The sequence below is a fragment of the Vespa mandarinia genome, chromosome 11, assembly GCF_050613455.1.
Source record: "Vespa mandarinia isolate Hongniang chromosome 11, ASM5061345v1, whole genome shotgun sequence".
NCBI lineage: Eukaryota > Metazoa > Arthropoda > Insecta > Hymenoptera > Vespidae > Vespa > Vespa mandarinia.
The window spans coordinates 6,850,001-6,877,361 of NC_140820.1; the positions used below are offsets into that span (position 1 = coordinate 6,850,001).

Here is a 27,361-nt window from a genome sequence, read left to right on the forward strand (position 1 = left end):
GAAAGACATTTGAAAATCGTTACATATGAAAATATCATAGATGGTAAGTTAACTTATATGTATACACACATATATATATATATATACTTATATGTATATATACATATATATATATATATATATATATATATATATATATATATATATATATATATATATATGTGTGTGTATATACATTACTATCTCTCTAGCAAACAGTAATTAAACGTAGAACTTCACGCGATCTTGTTCCATGGAATTTTAATATATCTAGGTAACAACGATCTTGATCGACACGTTTCTTGGAAATAACGCGAGTTTGTACTTATTTTCAACATCCTTCATCTTTTTGCACAGTTAATTATAAATTTTGTTAGTTACTACAAAAAAAATATCGATCCCCCATCGCAGATCTCTTTATTTATCTAATAATTTTCATAATTTTTTGTTGAATTTATTGTCATACTTTTTACACACATTACAGACTTTAAATTGTTTATTAAAAATCGTACATTTACTTTTTTAAATCTTGTATAACAAAACTTACAGATGTTTTAAATAATATAAAAAGAAGCGTCGGTCACTAGTGATCTCCATGGATATTCGACGTATTAATTTTATTTCAACAAGATAGAGAGTTGGAAAGAGAGATGGAGAGAGAGAGATGGAGAGAGAGAGATGGAGAGAGAGAGAGAGATGGAGAGAGAGAGAGAGAGAGAGAGAGAGAGAGAAAGAGTTCGTGATATTATGTTAACAATAAAAAAAAAGAAAAAAAAAGAAGACAGAACTCGTGTTAGATGATCGAGAACGGTAGCGTTTCGTTAATTGTCACCAATTAAATGAAACACCTACTTTACTTGTTTTCTTTCTTTCTCTCTTTCTCATTCTCTATCTTTCTCTCTCCCTCTCTCTCTCTTTCTCTCTTTTCCTCTGATTTTCGTTTCCTCTCCTTTCTTTTTTTTTTTATCAATCGCCGTCGTCTCTTCTTTCGACACGGACATTCTGAAGCAGCGGTAAAGCACCGCCGCGTGTTACTTTTGTCGAAAATACGCAACGTCACCTTCGCTAATCGTCACGAAAAGTACGAGTCTCATACATCCATCTCTCTTTCTCTCTCTCTCTCTCTCTCTCTCTCTCTCTTTCTATCTATCTATCTGCCTATCTTTCTCTCTATCTATATCTCTTTTTCTCTCACACTCTCTCACTCTTTTCTCGATAAAATCCGCTGCTACCGGAGAGATGAGAGCAAAGCGTACCGACGCTCAAGAGACATCAATCTTTCTAACAATGTTAGTTGGTCCCTGTTCAAGTCATAGTCTGATACCAAGAGTTAGCCGTTCACCGAACTTGAAGCTGGTTAGCAGTAGCTAACTAATAATTAAATCCTTAGAGTGATAATTTCCTTAGAGCGAGAGAAATAGAGATAGGGGTAATATTTAAACTGGAAAAGTTTGAAAGGTTCTTATGAATTTTCATTATTTTTATTCACCATCTTTCCTCCCTCGTCCATTTTTTTCTTCTTTTCGTTAGCAGTCGACGTTAAAGTTAACGTAACAAATTATTAGTTATTTTCATAGTTATTCTTTAATATCTAAGAATTGCATTTTAAGAAATATACAAACTCACAAACAAACAAGCAAACAAACAAAAAATGTTATCGTGAACTTTGCTATCTTGTTTCTTTTTTTTTCTTCTCCTTCTTCTTTTTTTCGTACAGAGAAAGATAGATAGATAGATAGATAGATAGATAAATAGATAGATAAATAGATAGATAAATAGATAGATAGAGAGAGAGAGAGAGAGAGAGAAAAGGAGAGAGAGAGAAAAAAGGAGAGAGAGAGATAGATAGATAGATAGAAGAGTGTTCATGGCGAGAAGTGGCCGCCGACGGGGGGTTGGCGATACACATCCCAACGTTCAGAACTGACGGACGAACGGACAATGAGAAGGAGGAATGCCCCGCAGAGCCAGACATGAAGACGTCACTCAGAAACGGTAACGGCCACGACGGGGTCAGCTCGCGTTGAACACCTCGAACTTGACTCTCGAACCAGCTGCGCGTTCTCGAGTGAGTCAGCGTTGACTCCTTCGATTTCGTTCGATTTATATCCTTCTCTCTCTCTCTCTCTCTCTCTCTCTCTCTCTTTCTCTCTATTTCTCTCTATCGTCGTAATAAAATTTAAGTATTTCTTAATTCTTGTTTCTTTTTTTCCCCTCTTTTTATTTGGTTTTTTGTTTCGTTTCGTTCTTTTTTGTTGTTTTTTTTTTGTTTCATCCTTCCGTATCTAATTAATTCGATAAGCACGTTTTCAATTAAATCTTTTCTCGGCTTCTTATTTTACATGAGAGATTAGTATTGATTAGCTAATTTATGTGAAATCAGTTCGAGTTGAGTCAAGTGGAAAAAATGTGATCGTAAATCATCTACCGTCTCGATTTACGAGCGACAACAATAATGACGACGACGACGACGACGACGACGATGACGATGACGATGACGACGACGACGATGGTAACGTGAAAGCCAATGCGTTTATTATTCTGACGTAATCGCCAAGTGCCAATTAATATTTCCGTAAGTACGTACGGATAGAAAAGGAAAGCTCGTTATAATGCGTTGCAAGATGAGAGTCGCGATTTAGCGTTCACCAGATGTCCCTTGGATGAGAGCCGAGCTAGCTATTAACGTTCGATGTAACCTCCTTGATGTTATTATAACCGAGGTAGTACTTAGTATGTATTGGTAATAAACACTTTTACTTGAAATTTTTCGTTTAGAACAAAGAAAATGGCAAACGGTCAGTAACGACGTCTCACTCGTTCGCGAGAGACTTTCACGTCTTACTATAGGTAAGACCTTATTATAAAAAAGATGATAGCGGCGGCGTACCTTTGTGAACTTTCCATCATTTTGATATTTCTTGTAACGCTTTAACGATCTAAGATTCGATTTGATTTATTTTTTCTTCTTCTTCTTCTTCTTCTTCTTTTTTTTTTTTTTAACGATAGAAATCCCACGCGAACAACTTGATTTATATTTACACGATCGTGTTTGTCTAATTACAGATGGTATTGTTTTTCATATAAAAATATCGATAGTTTGAGCTAAAAAAGAAATTATATGAACCATTTTTAATCTTTATATCTATACGATTGCAAAATTCAAATATATATATATATATATATATATATATATATATATATATATATTGATGTTAAATTCAAAACTTAATGTGTGTTATGTGGCTAATACAATTAATGAGGAAATATTTATACGGGTTTTTTTTCTTCTTTTTTTTCTTTTTTTTTTTTTTTTGAACAAAGTTTAAACATTCGCAGAAATTTTCATTAAAAGAAAGGCTTTACACGTTTAAATAATCGTCCTCACAACGAGATAGAATTTCGTATATTTCGCTTTTTTCGTTTTTCTTTATTTTTTTTTTTTTTTTATAAAACGTTGTGTCTTTAGCACGTAAAAAAAAATCCACGTACCCCTGCTTTAATTTCCGCTTTATTGGTGAATTGTCTGTTTCGAATGTGATTATCTACTGTCGAGAAAAAGTGATAATCTCTTGGAGAGAAATGGCTTAGGAGAATATGGCTGAGGGAAGGGAGGATGGTATGTGTGTGTATATATGTGAGGTAACGTTACCCATTCTAAAGCACAAATATTTTTTTATGGTTACATCTTCAACTTTTATGAGGTCTTTGATTATCCTCAAAGAATAACTATTTCATTCTATTAGTTAACTAATACTTACTATATTAGAATTAACGAATTGTTTCATAATCGACATTAAACATTTTAAAGATTTCTTAACGCGTTACTTTCGAATTATTTTCAATAACTGACGTGTAATACTTGATTATTAATAAGGCAAAAATTTCTACCAAGATGAGATAAATCTTGAAATGATTCATCGTCGGAAGAAAATTTGTTAAATCATTTCTATGAAAAAACGTTCTTATAATATATTTTTCCTTTAATATAATATATATCTACTAATATGGTTACATGATTCTATGGTATGGTTATATGATGATTTTTTATCAAGAAGTTTAAATTCATAAAACGAACAACCTGCTCGTATTATATTATATTTAAATGATATTTTAAAATGATTTAAAATTACAATACAAGATTACCTAGTTATTAAGTCTAGGAGTACCGATTGATACATAATTGTGTTGTTATGTATATATGTATATATATATATGATGCAGATAAAAGCTTTTGTGTTCTACAAAATCGTAATAAGATATAACAAATCTCGGTACAGATAATTTCTATTGAAAATCATACGTTCATTCTTTTTAATTATTTCATATACTCTTCTAATGAGATTTCTTAAAAAAAAAAAAAAAAAAAAAAAGAAAAAGAAAAAAGAAAAATAAAAACGACAATCACGATTTAAACATTATTTTCGTTCTTTAACGTTAAAATTTATAAAATAAAAATTTAATTTTATAAAATATAAAATAAAATAAAATAACAAATTTTTATTTTTCTCTATTTGTAAAAGTGTTCACATAAATAAATCAAATCTCAAAGAAATACTTTAAACCAAACAAAGAATTATCAATCTTCTGTCACTCGTCATTTTCATTCGTCGGATCCTAATCCCGATGTCGTAAAATATTCGATCGTTGAATAGAAATTGCTTTTCAAGAGAGTTTTCAAGTTAACCCTTTCAAGTTAGAGACCGGAGTTGACCGCAAACGAGTAAGTACGTTGCCGTTTTACGGGACATTTGAAATGCAAGTTTAGATAGACTCTCTAATCGTAGATTGATAACGTCTGATACTTTGTCGTATTATGCAAATTATTGACTTCCCATTGAAATTCTATACCAAATTAATCTAGAACGAATTATAAATGATTTATTATGTCGGAAGAATGTTAGTTGGATTAGGATTGCGCGACGTGGCGAAGATAAAGAGATAATTTACGGAGATAAAAGGATATATTACATTCATTTAGAGTTTTTTTTATCTTTTTTATTATTTTTTTTTCTTTTTTGTATTTTTTAATTCAAATAATAATCTTCTTCGAGAATGACGAAGGTGAGAAATAATGGCTTTAATATAGTTGAAACGAATGTTCAAAGTGTGGTGAATTTTAGTGAGAAAAGGGTTAAAAGAGAGATTAGTAAACAGCCTAAAAGTACCCGTGTACCATTTGGGCTGCCGTGAAAATGATAAAAGCGTTTTCCCTTTTGATTTATCAGAGAGAATAATGGTACCCAAGTTTACGAGAGACAAAGACGGACCCCCGGTACTCCTAATAATCAGTCTTATTGTCATTCTCGAAAACAGGCTTGAAGGCTACATCTTCGAAGAGAAACTCGATGGGCTCCACCCTCCTCTTTGTACGGACGTATGTACCATCCTCAACAGTTTTTCGTCCTGCAACACCAATTAGTGGTTTCGTTGAGACCTGCCAGGGGTCCTCCGGTTAACCGATGGCTAAAGGTGCCGGAGAAAGGCCAGATTTGCAAACACCTGGACACTACAGAAGAAAGAAAGAAAAAAGAAAGAAATAGAAATAGAAGAAGAAGGAGGAAAGAGAGAGAAAAATAAAGATAAAGATGAGAGTAGAAAGAAAATGTCCAATTGAGATTTTATGAGACTGAGACCGTACTCTTTCAACATAGTTTCAACCTTTTTCTTTCTTTCTTCCTTCCTTTATTCTATTCCTTTGTCTTTAAATGTTAACAAAAGTTTAGGATTTTCTCCTTGATACTTTTATATTTGTCAATGTAATATTTTCAATTTTCTAATAATAGAAACGCGACTCTATTGTAACGAAATATTAAAAAAAAAATGTTCAATGATTAAAATTATCATTTCTATCGTGCGGAATGAAATTAACGAACGATTAATTTATCAGTTTTCAATTAGAAATCGAAAGGCATGGACATTGAAGCTGTCATGTTGTCTCTTGGAAATTTCTCATGTGATTAGAATATATCTAATCTATAGCTGCCGTTGTCGCTGTCGCGGCTGTCGCTGTTATTGTTACTTATAACGAAAAAAAAGAAAAAGAGAGAGAGAGAGAGAGAGAGAGAGAGAGACAGAGAGGAAACCTCTTTAGTTAGCTTTGGCGATTCTCGTGTTCGAGGACGAGCCGAACACAAATCATTATTAACGACCGCTATTGTGAGAACGTGCTTCGTTCGTTTCGTGAAATATCGCGATCGGTGGGACTTTATTAAGCAGCTTTGAGTCGGTCCTATGAGAGTTCGATGATTGTGAGACGAGTGAATCATAGTTATTTAAACGATCGATTACGATAGTCAAGAAGAAAATCAATCGGAGAATTGGAAGATTTTGTTTTTTAAACATAGATACATTCAATTTTTATCGAAATATTTTCAATTTGGTGATCGGATTATTTTATCATATTTAACGAAAGATATTTCATGAAATGTTAGAATTCTCTATTAAATCAGTAGGACGAAAGGATTTTTTTCATTATAATGAAAATTCATTGAAAAGAACGAGGTGATATCATTGGTCAATCGTAATTACGATATTAAGTAAATAATCTAAATTTAAAGTTAAAGATGATTAAAAATTCATTTTCTAATTTATTAATTTTTCATTAGATTATTAATTGTACATACCATTCGTTTGATTCGTGATAAATTTAACCTTTTAGATTTATCTCCTGAAACGTTTGTCATATCTTTAAATATAATTATTTGTATATATGAAATTTCAATACAAAAATGATACAATATATGAAATGAAGTGTAAAAATTGTAATAAATTTATTCGAATGTGACAACAGATTGCAAGAGAGAAATTATATTTCATAATTCAAATTTAATACGAAATAATAATAAGAAGAAGAAGTAATGAAAAGCCTTAAATATATATTCGTTTCTATAATATAAAAATAATTTTTAAAAGATGTATCCTATTACAAGAACATTTCACTTAAAAATAAATAAACAAATTGAATTAATCCCTTACTCATCGTTTTCTGTATTAGTTTATTATATAAGATATAAAAAAGAATATTAAACGAATCAAACAAAAAAAATAAGAAAAGAAAAGAACAAAAAAAATAAAAAAATAAAAAAAACAATAAAAAAGAAACGATCACAATAATAAACATATTAAACAAAGATTTCATAGAAATCATTGATATTTAACATATCTACAATAATCCCTACGAGAAAGAAAATCAAAATAACAATTAAAGTTAAACAGAGTTAAGAAGGAAGAAAATAGCATTTTCTGAAAATAGTATTCCGTCCGTTCTGGTCAAGACCAATTTAGAAATACACGAATTTCGAAAGGAGAGTCTAGCCTCCTTTTTCTCTCTTTCTCTCTTTATCTCTTTTGGTAGTAGCGGGTCTCAAGGAATAATTCCTTGGATCCCGGCAGGTCAACTTGTGGAGTTCTCGCCCGAGTCGGTTTATAATAAGGCGCTATATGGAGCCGCTCGCAGGTGTAAGGAGGTGTCCGCCACCTTAAGGCTTCCAGTAGGGTCGAACGAAGCGGCATATTTCATCCATTGTCGCTCCTCAACTCCGGCGGCGGCACTTTTCAACTTTTTATAGAGATTTTTATACCGCTATATCTATACCGCTCTCTCTCTCTCTCTCTCTCTCTCTTTCTCTCTATCTTTCTCTCTATCTCTATCTCTCTCTCTTTCTCTCTTTCTGGTTGTACACGACCTTCGTTGGTGAAGAGCATCGAAGGGAAGAGAGGAAAGGAGAGAAGAGTAAAAGGAAGGAAAGGGAAGGAATGGTTGAGGATGGGGGAGGCGGGGGTTGCCCCATCGCGGCTCTGAATATGAATATAATAATGAGAACGGGTTTCCTCGTCGTCGTTCCGCTTCTCCGCTTCTTCAACCGTTCCTTGCGACCGACTCTAACTTCTTCTTCTTCTTCTTCTTCTTCTTCTTCTTCTCCTTCTTCTTCTTCTTCTCCTTCTTCTTCTCCTTCTTCTTCTTCTTCTTCTTCTTCTTCTTCTTCTTCATCTTCGAGAAGAGACGAAAAAACGAAGTTTCGCTTTCTGCTTACTAATTGTACGATCAGAGCCGTATGATCTTGCTCGTTATTTGCTCGATCTGCGAAATATTATTATCTTATTCCCTGAGCTATTTCAAGTTGAATTATTCAGTAAGACTCAGAGTTCATTGTTTTAATCTGTGATATTTTTTATAAGTTGTACGTTCGAAGTTAAGGGTGTTTTAGTTATCGTTATAATTTAATTTTTCATATTGAAAGAATGATCCATATTTTAATAGTAAAATACTTTTAAGTATTCACGATCTTAATCATTCATTTGGAAATTATTTGAATTCGAATATGTATTTCATCTTGCTCCATGTTTTTACGTAAAAAGAAAAAGTGAAAAAAAAAAAAATTAATTGTCAGTTCGTATGCCGGAAATTTAATTATTTTTTGTAATTTAATTATTTTGCGTAATTCTTTCATTTCGCATAAATAAGTGTTCGTTTTAGAGAGGACAAAAAGAAAAAAAATGAGAAAAAAAGAAAGAAAATTGGTGTACCATGCGGATTAATTATAGATTATTCTACTTCTAAAGAAACGTTGCGTAACAATTACGTCAACAATAATAATAACCACAAAATTAAAATGCATCAGGGTGCACTTTAAATCATTTTTTTTTTCATTCGTAGAATCCGTGATACGACCGTGATTGGTCCCGTCCGTCGGCAGCGGTCACTTCGAATGAATGATACGGGCCTACATATGTAGAAACACACGTGAAACATGTTCTTCACGCATACGAATACACCATGTACACATATATTTAATGAAAGAAAAAAAAAAGAAAGATAAAAAGAAATCGGCGAAATGAGGTTCGAAATTTCTTTCAATTCTTTTTTAAATCCGACATTTTATTTTATTTTGCTTATTATAAATTTGATTCTGATGAAAGAAGATCTCATGTTTCTTCTGATATTTTCATTTCTTAAAAAATTCTAGTAATGTAAGCAAAAGGAAAAAAAAAGACGAGAAAGAGAAAAAATAAAAGAAAAATGGCCATCACGATGAAATTTATCATATTCATTCATTGATGATCGATATTTTCAACTTCACTTATATATTTAAAAATTTTAACAATAGAGAAAAGAAGAAGAAGAAAAAAACGAAAAGGAAAAAGGAATGAAGAAAAAATACTTCACAAGAATACGATTTTTTTCGTTTATCAACACGAAATACTCGACTCTCAATTAGCCCCCGTTATATCTTCTTATAACAAATTCTAACGGTAATAAAAAAAAAAAAAAAAAAAGAAAAAATAGAAAGAGACGTGCGTCCTCCAGATATAGATTTATTTCATTTTTATTTTTAATCTATATCGCTATACCGATGTTCAATTATATATCCTACCACGTATAAAAGGAAATTGCGAAAAGTTTGTTACCGCACTTACTCATTGCCGCTCCTCATGTTCGTCGATCGGCGGCAAATTCAAACGCGATTACAATCACACAGAACGGCGTTGAGAAACTAGCGAAGAATTATTCGAATCGTCGTCGGCATCTCTTTCTCCCGCCCCCTCTTCATCCCCTTTCCAAAGAAAGAATGAAGGAAACAGAGAAAGAGAGATAGAAAGAGAGAGAGAGAGAGAGAGAGAGAGAGAGAGAGAGAGAGAGAGAGTAAATACGAATCATGCGAGTATAACGATGGATGAAAAAAGATGGAAAGATGCGTTCTACACTGTGGAACATCCACGTCGTGAACTCTCTAAGAAAAAGAGATAAAGAGTGAGAAAACGAAAGAGAGAAAGAGGGAGAGAGAGAGAGAGAGAGAGAGAGAGAGAGAGAGATTGGAAGCGAAGGACGAGGATAAGGCGAAAGGAAGAGAAGTAAAGAAGGAATGTCGTACACAAAGGTGTTGAGGTGGATACCCGCGTGTACACGCTCGTGCGCTCGCGCTCACGATACTAACGAAAGAGGACCGACCGAGTAAAGAGGAGTGCCTTCTCGCATACATATACCTATGAAAAAGATATAGAAAGAAAAAGAGAGAGAGAGAGAGAGAGAGAAAGAGAGAGAGAGAGAGAGAGACTATCGATATATTACGGGTAGTCGTTGGTGTTCATGCAAAAGGGTGAAAAGGAGGGACATATTTTATATTTATGGGTATTTGCCGCTACTGTGCTCTCGCGCCGGCGGCTTGTGGCAGAGAGTTAACCGGCCTCTCTCTCTCTCTCTCTCATACACACAAACATATATATATATATATATATATATATATATATATATATGTAGAAAGAGAGAGAGAGAGAGAGAGACACGCACATTTTCCATCCCTTTTCATCTTTCTTTTTCTATCTCTGTCTCGTTCTCTTCGTCGAACGCACAACTGGCGGCCGGACCATGTGTCATCTCCCATGCCATCCCATATTCCGTTCCTACCATGATATGCTCAAGGCTCGTTCCACTCTCTAACACGTTTGAATATCCCTTATAGGTGTGAGCGTTTGTCCCACATCTATATATAGACGCGGGGTGCCACACGGTGTACAGGCTATACCATAAGAACGATTACGCGCTGAATGCAAATTTTTTTTTCATCTATCTCTCTCTTTTTTTTTCTCTTTCATCAATTCTCTAGTTTCCTCTTCTGTTATTTCCTTAATCGAGAATATCGATTCAATAGATCGAATTCCTTTTTTTTTCTCTCTAGTAAAGAAAAATCCCTAATTATCCGTTTTCGTGTATTCATATGATTAGATATATATATATATATATATATATATATATACATACACACATATATATATATATATATACATGTACACTTATATATATATAGATATAAGTATGGGGATAACAATTGATTATACGATCTAATACGCTGAAGAAATACACAATCGAGAATAAAGAATCTAATCACGAAAGAAGCTAATCGAGAAGATTGCTTAACAAGACTGTACGTCGTCGGAGTCATCGGTACTACGAAGCAACAGCAGCATCAGCATCAGCAGCAACAGCAACAGCAACAGATATCTCTCGCTCTCTTTTCTTTTATTTTTTATTTATTTCGATCGCTCTTCTTCATCCCTTCCATTGTAACCACTCACCGCGCCGCCACCGCCACCGCCATCGCCACCACTATCTCCCTCCTTCCCCCTACCCCTTTCCTTTTCGTTCCCATTTTTCCTTCGTCTTATTTTATTTATTCGTTGCATACGTTTGCGAAGGAATTTACGAGCGTGGTTTTTGTGACCCTTGCAGCCACCATCGGATGTCTCATCCCTTAATTAAGGATTGTGCCACCGATTTGCCGATCAGTTCCCTTTCCCTTAACTTTATTCCTCCAATCGTTCTAGTCCTTGGTTGGTCTTCGTAGAGAGACCCAAGTTAATGACCTTGACCTGACTTCGATCGGGAGGACCATTCGAAACGAGACGATGGCCTTAATCTTTTCATGCTCTAGAAAGAGACGGAGATAGCAGGTGAAAGTCCTTCTCATCAATATTATTACACACACACACACAGACATACATATATAAATATTATATATATATGTATATGTATATGTTTTTAAAACATTTTTAAAACAAAACGGAAAGTATTACAATATTGAAATTATCGAATTATGTTGAAGATCGTCCATTCGTCCTTCGATGGGATAACAAGGAAAGAGAAGAAGAAATGAGAAGGGAAAAGGAGAGAGATAGCTAGAGAGAGAAAGAGATAGAGAGAAAGAGAAAGAGAGAAAGAGAGAAAGAGAGAGAGCTTGTGTCGAGTACACTGCGTGGATCCTTAATGCAGAGCGACTACGGGCGACGAACCGTGAGCACCCCATCTAATGCCTTCTAAAAGCATCCTCCGAAACCCGACGAGAGAAGGTGAAGAAAAAGCGAGAGAGAGAGAAAGAGAAAGTAGCAACGAGACGATGCTGATAGAGATGGAGGACTTCAGTGAGAGGGAGAGAGGGATAGAAAATACAAGAAGCATTAGTAGCTCGGAGATTGAAAGAAAGAAAGGTGTCTACATGAAAGAAAGAAAGAAAGAAAGAAAGAAAGAAAGAAAGAAAGAAAGAAAGAAAGAATGAAAGAGAGAAGGAAAGAAGGAAAGAAGGAAAGAAAGAAAGAAAGGAAGAAAAAACGAAAGGAGATCGTAGAATAAGGAAAAATAAAAGGATGAGAAGAGTGAGGCAGATGGAAGTATTGTAAAGTAATTTACCGAAGCGTGTCCAACTAAAAGAGGAAAGAGAGTCATGACGAGAGTCCTCTTCCTTCCTTCCTTCCTTTCTTTCTTCATTCTTTCCTTCCTATCTTGTACATTACTTCGTTCGTTCCTTCCTTTCGAGCTAGCAAGCCAGTCTTCATCAACTTTGAGTTCTCGTTGAACATAACAACAGAGTCGAATTTTGCTCGTTGGAGGAACGTAAAAACAGAAAGAACAACCTTCGACCATTACTATTACGTCTAATATAGTAAGAAGTAGGGAGAGATCCATCAACTATTGCCGTTGAGTGAGATGATGATGGCCGGATATGCCTTGACGCGCTGTGCTAACTTCTATCCCCCTTTTTCTTCCCGTCTCCCGCCTCCTACCTTCTCACCATCCACTATATTCATCCCCCACCATCACCCATTCCCTATAAAAGCAAAAGGGGATGGAGAGATTTTATTATGCTTCTCGGTTTTCAGCTTACTTAGGCGTGAAACGGCAAAAGATCGCAACCCTCTTGTTCGTGTGGTTACATATACACATATATATATATATATATGTATATATATAAATCATTCAGATGTTCTGTCACCGAGAAAAATTAATAAAGACTTTCGATGTTCGGATTATGATTGTTCTTAGATTTCTTTTCTTTTCTTTTTAGTTCTTTTTGTTTGTTGTTGTTGTTTTTTTCTTTTATAAAACTTAAGATTGAACGTAATCTTAGATTAATTTATTAATGGAGATTGTTTAAATTATGAGAGCGTAATTATGGTTATGTTTACGATAATAAAAAAAAGTCATTGTTTTCTTCTTTTGTTTTCTTTTCTTTTTCTATTTCTGTTTTTTTCTTCTTTATTTTTTTTTTCTTTTGAATATCTTATTTCTATGGTTTCTTTTTTTTTTTTTCTTTCTCTTCCGAGTTTTATAATTGTAGCGAATATTCCTAGAACGTCATACTATTGTAAGTTTTTGTTGTTATTGTTAAAAATTCAGTTAGGAATGTTCAAGATAGGCTATCGATAGGATATATCTTTAGATATAGTCCTTTAAAGGATCATTGGGGCCACGTTTTTTGGTCTATCTTTGCGGTTGACGTCACTTTTCAAGACCCCCGAAGTCTCGGGTTTTTCCGGAAAATATCTTAGCCTCTGAAAACGTTCGGTGAAGCGTTAAGTGATGCAAAGTACAAAAAGATACATTCGTTCGGTTTTGCGCGAGCGTGGCGACAGATAGAGAGAAAGTAAGAAAGAAAAAGAGAGAGAGAGAGAGAGAGAGAGAGAGAGAGAGAGAGAAAGAGAAAGAGAAAGAGAGAGGGTGAAAGAAACGAGAAAACCTTTGAGAAGAGGGCTAGGACGGAAGCTAAGTAGTAACCTCGCACCACAGGCGTCGTTCCGTCAAGGGTCGCATGTTCTTTCTTAAGATTCGATCTTCCCTTAAGCTTTTACATCGTTTTCCCACTAAACCAACCGCAAGAATGTTTCGTAATCTCGGTTGAACCAAACCGACTCACATAAAATAATCTTTTGGTTATTATACATATATATATTCTTTTTTTATAATTTTTTTTTTTTTTTATTTTTTAATTTTACTTTAACATTTAATTTTAACATTTTTTTTAACATTTAATTTTAACATTTTAACATTTAATTTTAACATTTAATTTTAACTTTAACATTTAATTTAATTTTAATTTAACATTTATATATTTCATATATAATCTTGTAGATGTTAATATATATTTACTTTATAAAAACAATCTTATTCTTATATAAAATTAATATTAAATATAATATTAGACCAATATAGAGATTGGTCTATCTAATGAAAATACAAATTTTTAATGAAAAATATTAATTTCGTTTATCTCAATATAAATTATTGCAAACAGTGACGTTATCTTATTGTCGAATTAACTTAATAGATAGGTACGTTACCAACGTAATTTAATGTAAAAAAAAAGTTCGTTTCTTTTTCATCTTTTCTGAATCAATTCAAAGACTCGTACACAATTTGGATAAAAACAAAATTTATTAATCCAGATATTTTTCTACGGTCGAATTCGTCAACGACGACACCAAGAATGGCGACGACGATGAAAACGACGGTGAACTGCTCGTTCGAAACCGGTTTGATTCCAAGTTTGCCGTCGTAAGATGCGCGTAAGACGCCCGCTCAATTATTCCACCGTAAATCTGAACGGCAACGAACCCCATAGCTACACCATTCGTGTATCTTGCGTATATTACATGTATACGTATATATACATAAATACTTACACACATACACACATATACAGACACGCGTGTATATATATATAAAAATATATATATATATATATACGTACTGAGTCGATTCGATTGATTTAATGTGAGCATTGATAATTGAATGTACAAATAATCGACCAATACAATTATCGTATTCTATCGCCATGTTTATTTCGTAGTAATGACAGAATTTAATCTAAATGTCTAATTTCCACATAATATATATGTACGTATTTAAGTGCGTATTTAGGTATATAGTTGGCAGATGTCCTACAAGTACGATCTCGATCACGATCGAGCGCCTCCATTGAAACACTCCATCTTCCTTTTATCCCTTACAAGAGTGTCCCGATACGCATCGATGTTCTAGCCGTCGACTTCGATGTAGGCGAACGTCGTCTTTATGCTTTGATGAACAACAAGTATGATCGAGAATAAAAATACTTGTTTACTTACTTGATTGGTTCGTACTGATCGAAGTAATTCACGATCGGAGTTATCACGTTAGATTTATCAAATCGTTGATCGACAATATTTGTATTCGTTCGAAAAAATCTTCTTAATCTTTTTCTTCTTCTTCTTCTTTCAATAGTAATTTTTGTTTATTTCTTAAAATCACTTGCGAGAGAAACAAATTGAAAAAAAAAAAGAAAAAAAATGAAAACACTAATCTAGGGATTTTCTAGGATCACACGGAAAAGCACAGATGCAAGCCTTTTAAAATATATATATATATATACACGTGGGCGTAGAGATAAGAATCTCTTCATAGAGATCGGTTCGGTATTTATATTCAACCAACGTGAAACGTCTGAACGTCATCCTCTTGGTGAATGAAACGTTTAGACGGCCAGAAGATCACTGAATGATCTCGGATCACGGTCAAGTTTTTCCGGAGCCAATCCGAGCGATCTCGATAAGGTTGTTGGCCCTTCTTTTTTTTTTTTTTTAATCGTAGTATCCCAAGACGTTTAAGCGTAACCATTCGACTAGGTTTTTAAAATCCAAGGATGTCCTTGGTTGGAACGAACAGGAAATATAAATTAATTCGAGCCTTATTCAGAGGGGTGAAAGTCGTCGTGAACGAACGAAGAGGGTGGATCACCGTTTCCATTCATTCGCTGTCTAGCAGGACTATAAATCCTACGCCCTTAGGTTCATTGTCCGGATCGTCCTTGCCTCGTGAGAACCGGACGTATGGATCTTTTCTAAATCACGTATTAGTCCTAACCGCACTTGTCACGATGTCTACCTTATCGACTGTGCCGTCATTTCGCATTAAAAACACGTTCATCGTTGATCAAAGAATATAAATTCTTTTTTCTTGTTCTATATCAAATATTTACACATTTCACTGCTCTTATTATCATCGCAAATATATCAAACAAAATTGTTGGATAATAATTATTAATTTACAATTAACAATTTCTATTAAAATTATAATTATTAATTTAATTAAATTATTAATTTCTATTAAAATGAAATTATTAATTTAATTAAATTATCAATTTCTATTAAATATTCTTATAATTTTCTCAAGGATCTTTTAATCAAATTTAAGATATTCAATAAATCTATTCTTCGAACAAACGATTTTTCTCTTATTATCAATCTATCTATCTCTGTTTAAACAGAGTTATACGTTTAAACGTATTCGATGGACTTTGTTAGACCGATCGAGATAATATTAAGATAAATTTCATTGTTTCGATTAATTTCTAATGTTCATTAACATTACCCGCCACCCTTCCCTCTTCTTCTATCATTTTTTCTAAAAGTATCTAATTAAATCTAATTTGATCATAACATTTCTCGAACGAAATAATTCCCTTCTCTTTCTTCTTGATCTAACTATCTTTATTTAAACGCATCATTCGTATCACTTTATTAGACCCATCGAGATGACGTATGAACTTGAATTTAAATTTTATTACTATGATAAATCTACTCTCTCTCTCTCTCTCTCTCTCTCTCCCTCTCTCTCTCTCTCTCTCTCTATTTCTCTCTTTCTCTTTTTTCTCTCAACCAGGCACGCGTTTCAAACGATAGATAAGACCAATCCTGATCGATATTTCAAATTAGCTTTGCTAGATAAAATCTCGGGTATTCTATTAGTACCACCTTCCTCTCTCCTTCCTCCACCGTTTAGGAGCAATAGGGAATTAGATATTTTCGTAGCAATAAACGAGTCGTTTGCCAGTGATTAACTACATAGAAAGAAAGAAAGAGAGTAAGAGTGAGAGAGATAGAGATATGAGAAGGAATCCCCATGGGGCATCGAGAAACCCCCCATGAAGTTCTCGCACGAGCTTGTTCGCGTTAGAAGACCGTTTCCAGCCCATACCGATTTTCTCTTCCCCTCACTTTTTCTATCCTTCGTTTTCGCTCTCTCTTTCTCTCGCTCTCGCTCTCTCTCTCTCTCTCTCTCTCTCTCTCTCTCTTTTCGCTCTTGCTTTTTGCCGTATCTCTCTCTCTCTCTCTTTGAGTTTCGTTGGGCGTGTATACACACATATAAGCACGTGGCACACACGATATATACCGTAGAGAAAAGGGCCGTTTAATCCCATTGGGAGTGCTAATCTTTGCGCGCAGGAAACTCCCCGTCCCCCCGCAAAAACCCCATAAACGCCCTTGCGTGGTACTACAATGGGCCGTCGCCACCAACCGTGAAAATAGACCGCAATGTCATCTCTCCAATTCTCTTTCGATCTCTATCTCTCTCTCTCGCTCGCTTTTCTCTTGCTTTTTCACTTTTTTATCTATAACAGTAGTCATCGATTTGTTGCAATTTCGAAGAATAATATTTTTGTAATAATGGACGAACGTTTTTAGTCATCGTTTAAAAATAAAAAAGAATATGAAAGTCGACCAACGTATAGCTACTTTTCTTTTTTTCTTTCCTTATCTTTAATCTTCTGTTTATCTGTGAAAATTTATTTTTTGATAAATAAGAATTTTTTCTGTTTCTTTTTCTTCTTCTTTTGTAATGAAATGGACAGAAGAACATTTCGGTAGAATTAGAAATGTACGTTAGAAATAATTTTTTTCATGAAAAATGCATTCTTTCAAAGTTTCTTACTTTGAGAAAATTCCCATTATCGGGATCCCATCGCGTACGAACATATTAAAAGGTTCCTATGATCGTAAAAAGAAAAAAAAAGAAAAAAAAAATAAAGGAAAAAGAAAACATGGAACATAATGTACAATAATAAAATTTTATTTCGAGAAAATATTTCTTTAGTAAATAAATATTCTTTTTTTTCATAAAATGGACAAAAAGAAGAATTTAACAATAAGGACGAGCGTACATATTAGAAATGTAATTGGCAGAAAAAATTCCTGCCTAGAATTTTTTTTTAATTTATGTAAGTTCCATTAATCAATTTTATGAATATAATTCTATGATCATTATAAAAGAAAAGAAAATCGTGGAGCTAAACGTATCGTAATTTTTTATTAAAACATTGTTTTTTTTTTCTTTTTTTTTTTTTTCTTTTTAATAAATAAGAATTTTTTTCATGAAACGATACGAAAGAACTTTTCCAAATCGAATGAGTGTACTTGTATTTGAAATGAAATTTCCTCCAAAAATTCGGATGTTCAAAATGGCGAATAACGAATAAACGAAATCGAATCGAATCGATTTCGTGTAACAATTTTTATCCATATCGAGACAGTCTTTCCGAAGGATAACAGAAAGAATAGATATCAGGTTGGTTGAGTTTCTTCGAGCTAGCCAGGATTATCTCGTTTATCTTTCGATAATCGAGAATGCCAGAGGTTGCTTGATGCGCGGAATGCGATCCAATCTGGTAGCTCGTATGCGTAGATAGAGAACACGCCTAGCTTCTTCTCGAAGAGATTCGCGAAATCTTTTTTCTCCCATCATTTTATTTGTCTTGTTCCTTTTTTCTTTTTGTTTTTTTTTCTTTTCTTTTCTTTTCTTTTCTTTTCTTTTCTTTTGATACAGCATCTCTTTTTATCGTTTCTCGTGTGGAGCGTGAAAGCATCAAATTTGCTCGGTTAGCCGGAGTAATTTCTTTTCTATTTCCTTCTTTCTCTCTCTCTCTCTCTCTCGCTCTCTTTTTTTTTCTTTTTCTTCGTAGGGAAGAAATAATAATAATAATAATAATAATAATAATAATAATAATAATAATAATAATAATAATAATAATAATAATAATAATAATAATAATAATAATAATAATAATACTAATAATAATAATAATAATAATAATAATAATAATAATAATAATAATAATAATAATAATAATAATAATAATAATAATAATAATAATAATAATAATAATAATAATAATAATAATAATAATAATAATAATAATAATAATAATAATAATAATAATAATAATAATAATAATAATAATAATAATAATAATAATAATAATAATAATAATAATAATAATAATAATAATAATAATAATAATAATAATAATAATAATAATAATAATAATAATAATAATAATAATAATAATAATAATAATAATGATAATAATAATAATAATAATGATAATAATAATGATAATAATAATAAAAAAGGAGTTTGAAAAGGATGCCCTCGACTCGAATACTCGATTATGTCCACGGCCTCGCGTCGGTCGGTCAACTTTCGAGAAACGAGGTGCTCCGACAAGTTGACGCGTCAGATGGAATCTGCGCCTACGAAAGGGACGCCCGCAGAACGTAGAATACTTGTCGCCGATGTCAAATGGTTAAAAGGCACCGGAGACACGCCTCGGCATCTCGAAAGCAAGAAGACCATCTTAGATAGAAGAGGAAAAAAAAGAAAAAGGAAGAGAGAGAAAGAGAGAGAGAGAGAGAGAGAGAGAGAGAAAGAGAGAATGTAATGAAAAATAGAAAAGATCGTCCTCGAAATTCTCCATTTCGATCTTTTCTTTTTCTTTCTGTCTCGTTCTCTCTTTTTTTTTTTTTTCATTTTATTTTTTTTCTGCAAGGATAGGTGGATCATGGAACATTGTTAAGAATTCGGATAAAAGGTTCTTCGTATTTCGATTGAAGTCACACGTCAACACCATGTCAATCCACCCTCAGCTTTTCCATTCTTTTCTCTCGTTTTCTTCTTTTTGCCTTTTCTTTTTCTCTCCTTTTATATCGTTTTCTTTTCTATCTTTATTAAGAATCTATATGATCGTTAGAATGACCATGATGGTAGTTACTTACGTAAAAAGAAATTGATCGAATATTTCGACAATAAAACTGTAAGACGATGGGAAATATGACGAGGGGAAGGTTTATCTTTTATGGGGAGAATTTTTTTTTTAAATGTTTAGAAAAAATGATTGTTATTTTAAAAAATGCAAGTGTATGTTTGAAAAAGGAATAACGGCATGTTTAAATGGATTATTATTGGATGCATGTTAATTCGTGGAAAATTGTTGTATTTATAATTTCGACAAAATTATGCTATCAAACGTATCGTTATTAACAATTTTGTTATTTTTTTTATTCTTATTTTTTTTTTCGTTGAAAGAAAAAAAAATTACGGAGTTTATTGTTATATTGCGTTAATAATTAGACGTATACATGTAAATTTATATTATGTATTTAATTGAATCGAATTATTTAGTAATAATTCAAGTTTTGATTTTTAATTACAAAAAACTCTCTCTAAACGGGAAAGTCTACTCCTGAGAATCATTAAGTTAACAAAAGAAACCATAAGAAAACCAAAACTTGTGAAAACCAGGAATATATTCTTGGTATTTCTAGAAATAGATATCAGACAATAGACACCAAAAACGTTCTAATAAAATGTTAATCATAAAATAAATTTCTCAGTTCGTATAATAGACGGCAATAAATCATTACAGGTGAAAAATATCCTTTTTTTTTGTGTAACCATAGATATTCCTTAAATTTACATATTTAGATTTATAAATTAAGAATACAACTTATCTAGGTGTAATAAATCTTTGCAAACTTTTAGTAAAATTTTCTTAAACGTTTTTACAATGCTTAAACGGAACTATATTGCGATGTGATTGTCAGAATGTGAATATTAACAGGATTTTGAGAGAGAGAGAGAGTGAGAGAGAGTGAGAGAGAGTGAGAGAGAGAGAGAGAGTGAGAGAGAGAGAGAGAGTGAGAGAGAGAGAGAGAGAGACATTTACTTATGTACAGTTGATGATGGTAATTTTTTTTCATATGTAAACAAGCAGATATATGTACCTTCCTTTTCCATAATAAACAACTTTCTCTTACAATCTATTGATAGAAGAATATTTTGAAGATATTAACGGATATCAATAGGATATAAATAAATAAATATATACATATATATATGTGCTAATGGCATATAAATACACATATACACATACATGTATATATATATTTATATGCCATTGGCATAATAATATTTATAAATTTGAAATGTAACGAAAGATGAGTTATTTTCTCGCATGTTGAACTTATTATATATTTACTATGTAATGTTACGTAATAGTAATTATCTTTGTATTCATTATATTTTTTTTTTGTTAAATATGTCAAATATTTTAAAGAAAACTGCCTATTTTCTTTGGAATGATGTGTTACATTCGATAAGATAGTTGATGTTTAAGTTGGTTTTTCAAAGATATTTCCAATAATATTTTCGAAGATATTGAAAGGAAAGTATGTCATAAATTGTCCGATGAGTTGAAATACCACGGGTAATGGATGGTACCGATTCAAGGAAAATGCAAAATGTCAATTACCATAAGTCATTTATGTTCTAATGAGACATCTTGGTGTTAAGAGAAGAGAGGATTAGCTGTTTGTCAAACACCGAACGTTAATTGATCACTAATTTTTTATTTTGCTTTATCATTTCCTTTTAATTTTTTTTTTTTTTTTTTTTTGATAAAAAGTAACATAAAAAGTAACATTAAATTTACCAGATTATTTTATCAATTTTTTTTCAAAAATTGATATATATATATATATATAAATTTTTAATTTAATTAATTAATTTAATATTAATATCGAGTTTTTTTTCTTTACTTTTTTTTTTTAATTTTCTCTTTTTGATAAAAAGTAACACATAAATTATAATTGTCAAATTATTTTACTAATTTTTTTTTTTAAAATTGATATATATATATTTATCAATTTTTAATTTAATTAATTAATTTTAATATTAATATTGAGTTTTTTCTTTATTTTTTTTTTAATTTTCTTTTTCTGATAAAAGATAACACATAAATTAAAATTGTTAGATTATTTTACCAATTCTTTCTCAAAAATTAATATATATATATAAATTTTTAATTTAATTAATTAATTGGAATATTTATATTTAATTAAATTTAATTATAATTGATATATATATATATATATATATATATATATATATATATTAGGGGGACCGGAAAATAATGTCGCTTTCTTAAATTAAATTCAAACGAATAAATTTTTAACAAGTTTTTATTTTTAATCACAATCAAATATTGATATGCGCAAAAGCGACATTACTTTCCGGTCCACCTAATATATATATATATATATTGGAATTATTGCACGTATTTATGTGATTTTAAGAGAATTCTTTGAAAATTTCTATGCATTCGACATTTTCACATTCGACATTTTCACATTTGACTTTTTCACATTTGACTTTTTCACATTTGACTTTTCACCGTTATTGTTAGATATATTTATGACCAAATGTCAGTATTTTAAAATCTACTATATACTTAATAAGTTTAAAGAAAATGTCTGGCTTAGATCTATTTAGTCGGGAAGACTTTGACTAATAAATTCTTTGGAAGCTGTATACAAACAATTTTGTTATAACAAAGTAATCCGAGAATATGGTCTAGTCATAGTAATAATAAAATGAAAAATCGTTCAATAAATAAACATCGTATTTGAGAATATTTTATGAAACAAAAATTTAATCTGAAAAATAAATTATAATGCAAAATGGAACAATGATTTTTATTGGTACAATAAGAGAATGTTTTATGACGAACATTTCTATATAAAATTAAAGATGAACTATGCTATTGCAAATAAATTTGACAAATGCAAATCCAACCAGAAACTTGATGAAGTCTCAAGTTTTAAGTCTCAAACTTGATCAAATTTCTATTGTCTAATCCTTTAATATTTTATTATTTTGTTTCTTTTTTTCATAACAGGATATCAATTAATAATGTTTTCTATATATCATTTATGATTTTATAATATAATACATACATATATTTTCATATATATATATATTTCTTTTGTATTAGCTTTCTTGATTTCTTTTCGATCTAATGGCATAAAAGTCTTTCTCTCTCTCTCTCTCTCTTTTTCTCGATTGTATTAAGCACTCGTTCGGAAACAACGAGATTGCTTACTTACCCTGCTCGTGATAATCGAGTAAGAGGATTTTCCGCGTTACCAAACGATTTCTTCTCTTAAATAGATCAAATGACATCTGCGAGAACGCCGTGAGGACTCGAGCAATGATCGCCATTGGGGTTGTTATGATCAAGGATAACATAACCGATTGTATTTGGATTCGTTTATCCTACTCTTTCCTAATTCATACGTCGAAAATTTTAGAATTGTCGTCATTTCTCTTTTACTTTTTTTTTCTTTTTCTATTTTTATATATCGCGAGGAAGTCATCATTTATAAGATAAGTAAAAAAAGAAAAAGAAAGAGGAAAAGAAGAAGAAAAAGAAAAGGAAAAAGAGAGAGTAGATAATCCGAATAAGGAGGAAGTTACTTCCTATCGAATGTAATATTTTCTTTTCCTTGATCTGTCGTCAAGGATTTCTTTCTTTTCTTTCTTTTTTTTCGTTTTTTTCTCTTTTTTTCGTTCTTTCTTCCTTTCTTTCTTTTTCTTTTTCTCCTTTTTTTTCTCTTTTTTTTTTTTTTTACAAAAATCTAGACGATAGAGTTTAGCGTGAGATCGCGCAGCGGGTGTCTCTTTGAATGAGATTCTCTTTTGGACCGTGTCCGAAGTACACACCTGTGCTCACAGCGAGAGAAAAGGACGATTTCTCGATAAAATACTCGGCATGCTTCCGGAAACGAATTTTGCTCGGAATCTCGAAAAGCAGAGAAAAAAAATACTTATACCATATACGTACTCATGTACGTATATATGTATACATATAAATATATAGATGTGAAAATATGAGAGAAAGGGAAAGATCACATTTATACGTACATACATAGATACATATATAGATGTAAGTATCTCTGGATGTAACGGTAGATATAAAAAGATGGGTTACATTTATACATAGGCGTATATGTACATACGTATTAGACGTACACATATGAAGGAAATGATGGGTCACGTTTTTCGACAGCGCGGTACATGGTACAATGGTTGAAAAGTTCGAACCTTTGGAGGTCGACTCGTAAAAGAGGAGGAGGAGGATACGTACAACAATACGGTGCTGACGTGTTTATATAGCTGCTGCTGCCGCTGCTGTTACCGCCGCCGTTGTTGCCGCTGTTGCTGTTGCTGTTGCTGTTGCTGCTGCTACTGCAGCAGTTAGCCGACGGCTCGCAGACAGAAAAGCGTGTAATTTAGTTATAGATCAGTTTGTTACAATTTGGCATTTCGTTTGTAACAGCCCCTGTAAAACTTGTTTGCTCAGCACGACGAATGATCGACGAGTGAACTTAGTTTGCTTAGGAAACACATGGGTCGTTATTCTTTCCAGCCCCTTTCCTTTACCTTTACCTTTACCTTTACCTTTACCTTTACCTTTCTTTCTTCCTTCCTTGTACGTTCTTTTTTACCTTCCTTCTTATTGCACGTTCGTCTGTTACTTATGGCTCGTCTACTTTCACAAAAAGAAAGAAAGAAGAAATGAATGAAAGAAAGAAAAAAAAAAGAAGAAGAAAAATTGTCACATTGACGATATTTAAGTTAAATATTTTTACATTGTTGTTTTATTTTTATAATTATTATCAAATTCGATCGGTTACTTACAAATTATTATTACATTGAATTACATGAATCGATGAATTGTCTACTTTCTTATAAAGAAAAAACAAAAAAATTATTATCAAATTCGTTCAGTTGTTTACCAATTTTGAGTTATACAAGGCTTTGACTTGACTACATTCTCAAAAAGAAAAGAACGAAAAAAAAAAGAAATTATCACATTGATAATATTTAACTTAGATATTTTTGCATAAATCGTTATACTTTCATAATTATTATTATCAAATTTTGTTCGTTTATTAACAAATCTCTATTGTTAATTTAATAAAGCGTATTTTAAGAGTACATTCTAAAGCAATTTTCTTTTTCTTTTTTCTTTTCTTTTTTTCTTTCGAGAAACAAATTAAGTGACCGATCATACATGATAGTACGTAAGAAAGGAGCACGTGACGATTACAATGCAAACCTCTAATCTCTTGAGGCCCTTGCGATAGGAGAACTTAATGGGGGTAAGGAAAAAAGAAAAAAAGAAAAGAAAGGAAGAAAGAAAGAGGAAAAAAAAGAAATACTTAGGTCAGCTGAGAAGGATCCTAATCCTTGTCTCTGCGAATTTAACGTGTTAGAAATTCGCTAGTTTGGAAACGTCTATGGGCACAATAGTGCACGAAAGGAGTTCGGTTCATCTTCAAAAGGTCGGACCTTTTGAAACGTGAGAGTACTTAAAGTATCGTCAGCAAGATTTCGCTTTAACCCTTATTACGAACTAGGATTTCGAAGAGAGCCAAAATGATGATATATAGAATATCGACAGAACACGCCAGGATTTGAATAATATTTTTCTATGGTATAGTAAATGAGCGTATTTATAGTGATCCGGTTAATCCGTAAAGTTGTGAAGAAATAAGGGTGTCTATGCTATTAACTCTCAATAAATTTTTTGGCTTTGCTAATTAGGATTTTTTTTGTGAGAAAGAAAGGAAGGTACACATAAATATACAAACATACATACAGATAAAGAGAGAGAGGAGAGAGAGAGAGAGTGAGAAGAGAAGCATAGTGAAACAAGGATAACCGAAAAATAGGGTAACGAGAGGCCTAAAGGAAGCACATAGAGAAAAGAAGAGACAAAGATAACGAGTACAAGAGTGACAGAGAGACAGATACACACATGTATATATACATATACATATATATATATATATATATATATAATATATATATATATATATATATATATATATATATATATAATATATATATTGGGCTCTTCTTGCTGACTGCGCTGAGGAGAGAGCCCAGTTTAACGCGGGCTTTAACCAATTCAATTCATAGGCTCACGTTAAGCCTGGATTTGTGGCTTAGCACTGATGGTGTTTGCTACCACCACGAGAGATTTAACTGTTTCTGCGGCAGCCCGTACTCGTACCGACGGTCCAGGTAGATATCTGTGTGTTACCCACCTACATTCATCGTCTTCGTCTTGGTTGTCGTCGTCATCGTTGTCATTGTTATTGTCATTGTCGTTGTCCTCGTCGTTGTCCTCGTCGTAAACCTCAACGGGAATCGTTTTGCACAAGAAATCAGCAACCAAACTGCAACCTGTTATAGAGAAAATATCTCTAATAGGGTAACTGGTTTACCAAAAAGTTACCAAATGTTTGTTATATGTGTGTGCGTATGCGCGTGCACATGTGTATATATATATATATATATATATATATATATATATATATATATATATATCGATCGAGTAAAAAGGATGATCTAGTAATGATCAGGATCGATTTTAAATTCATTCGATTATTATTAGGTTCTAAAATCTTTTCGAGGGGTATTTAGGTGGGTCGTCTTTCTGGGCGTGGTTCTGTCGCCATTTAACACCAAGACCGTTCGTGTTAAATTTCTCGTTTATTTCCTTTTTACCGATATTACGACGAGAGTGGCCGTCGATTTTTTTTTCTTTCTCTTTTCTTTCTTTCTTTCTTTTTATTTTCTTTTTTTTCCTTTTTATATATATATATGATCTTTATATATATATATATATATATATATATATATATATATATATGATCAATGGAAACACGCGAAAGATAATTTTTAACGAGTCGATGGATCATTAACATTACGTTCAAAATTTATATTACTTGGAAGAAGAAAAAAAAAGAAAAGAAGAGAAAAAATTTTATTCAAAAATAAATAATAATAATAATAATTATTATTATTATTATTAATTATTATTATTTTGTTTTAATTTCAAGCTCCGAGATATGAAGACGAGAAAACGTCGATCACGTCGTTAGAAAAGTTTTATGAGAAATGATCGAAGTTAATATTTAGAAACTTACCTATGTATGTATGTATGTATGTATGTATGTATGTATGTATGTATGTATGTGTGCATGTATGTATGTATGTACGTACAAAAGCGACGAAGATTGGCAATTGCTTACGTAACGTTCTTTTATATCTTTCTAATAGTTCGAGTTAGATAGTCAGAGGGATTCGATAAAGGATGATCCTTGAGTTATTCCTTGATTCGAGGCAGCCATCCTTTCACTATTGCAATAAAATTCAATACCTACATATATTATATACTACCATACCTAAATTAGGTAGCTATATAAGAAAACTAAAGTCACTAGAATATATTTCATACTTGAACAGAACTAAATTCGAGATAAACCCCTTGAGAAAAATAAAAGAAAAGCCTAAGTACTTTCTTATTTGGTTGGCCAATAATTACTGTTTGAATAAAAATTTTCAATATTTTGTATCTAAATAATTAAAAAAAAAAAAAAAAAGAAAAAAAGAAATGTTTGATTGGTATCTTTGAACTGAAAATATCGATATTATTTATTGACTGACTCAATAATATATTAGTACACACGTAACCTTTTATACTTTCTCTTTCTATCTCTTTTTCTAAAAAAATATTATACTGTACTATATTATACTTGGACTTATTTATATTAGATATAGAATAATAAAAATTTCGATATTAATCATTGGTCAATCTAATATTAC

General features: G+C 31.9%; 1 protein-coding gene and 1 long non-coding RNA gene across 2 annotated transcripts in view; one reads left to right on the forward strand and one right to left on the reverse strand.

The window, feature by feature from the left end:
- Nucleotides 1-27,361, forward strand: part of LOC118450408 (uncharacterized) — a 57,090-nt gene that overhangs the window by 795 nt on the left and 28,934 nt on the right. The gene's annotated exons all lie outside the window — the stretch shown is intronic.
- LOC118450409 (uncharacterized) overlaps nt 25,610-27,361 on the reverse strand; it is a 71,106-nt gene continuing 69,354 nt past the window's right edge. Inside the window, exon 3 of the long non-coding RNA XR_014982685.1 lies at nt 25,610-25,936. This is a non-coding gene — a long non-coding RNA (uncharacterized LOC118450409). The remainder of the gene's footprint in view (nt 25,937-27,361) is intronic.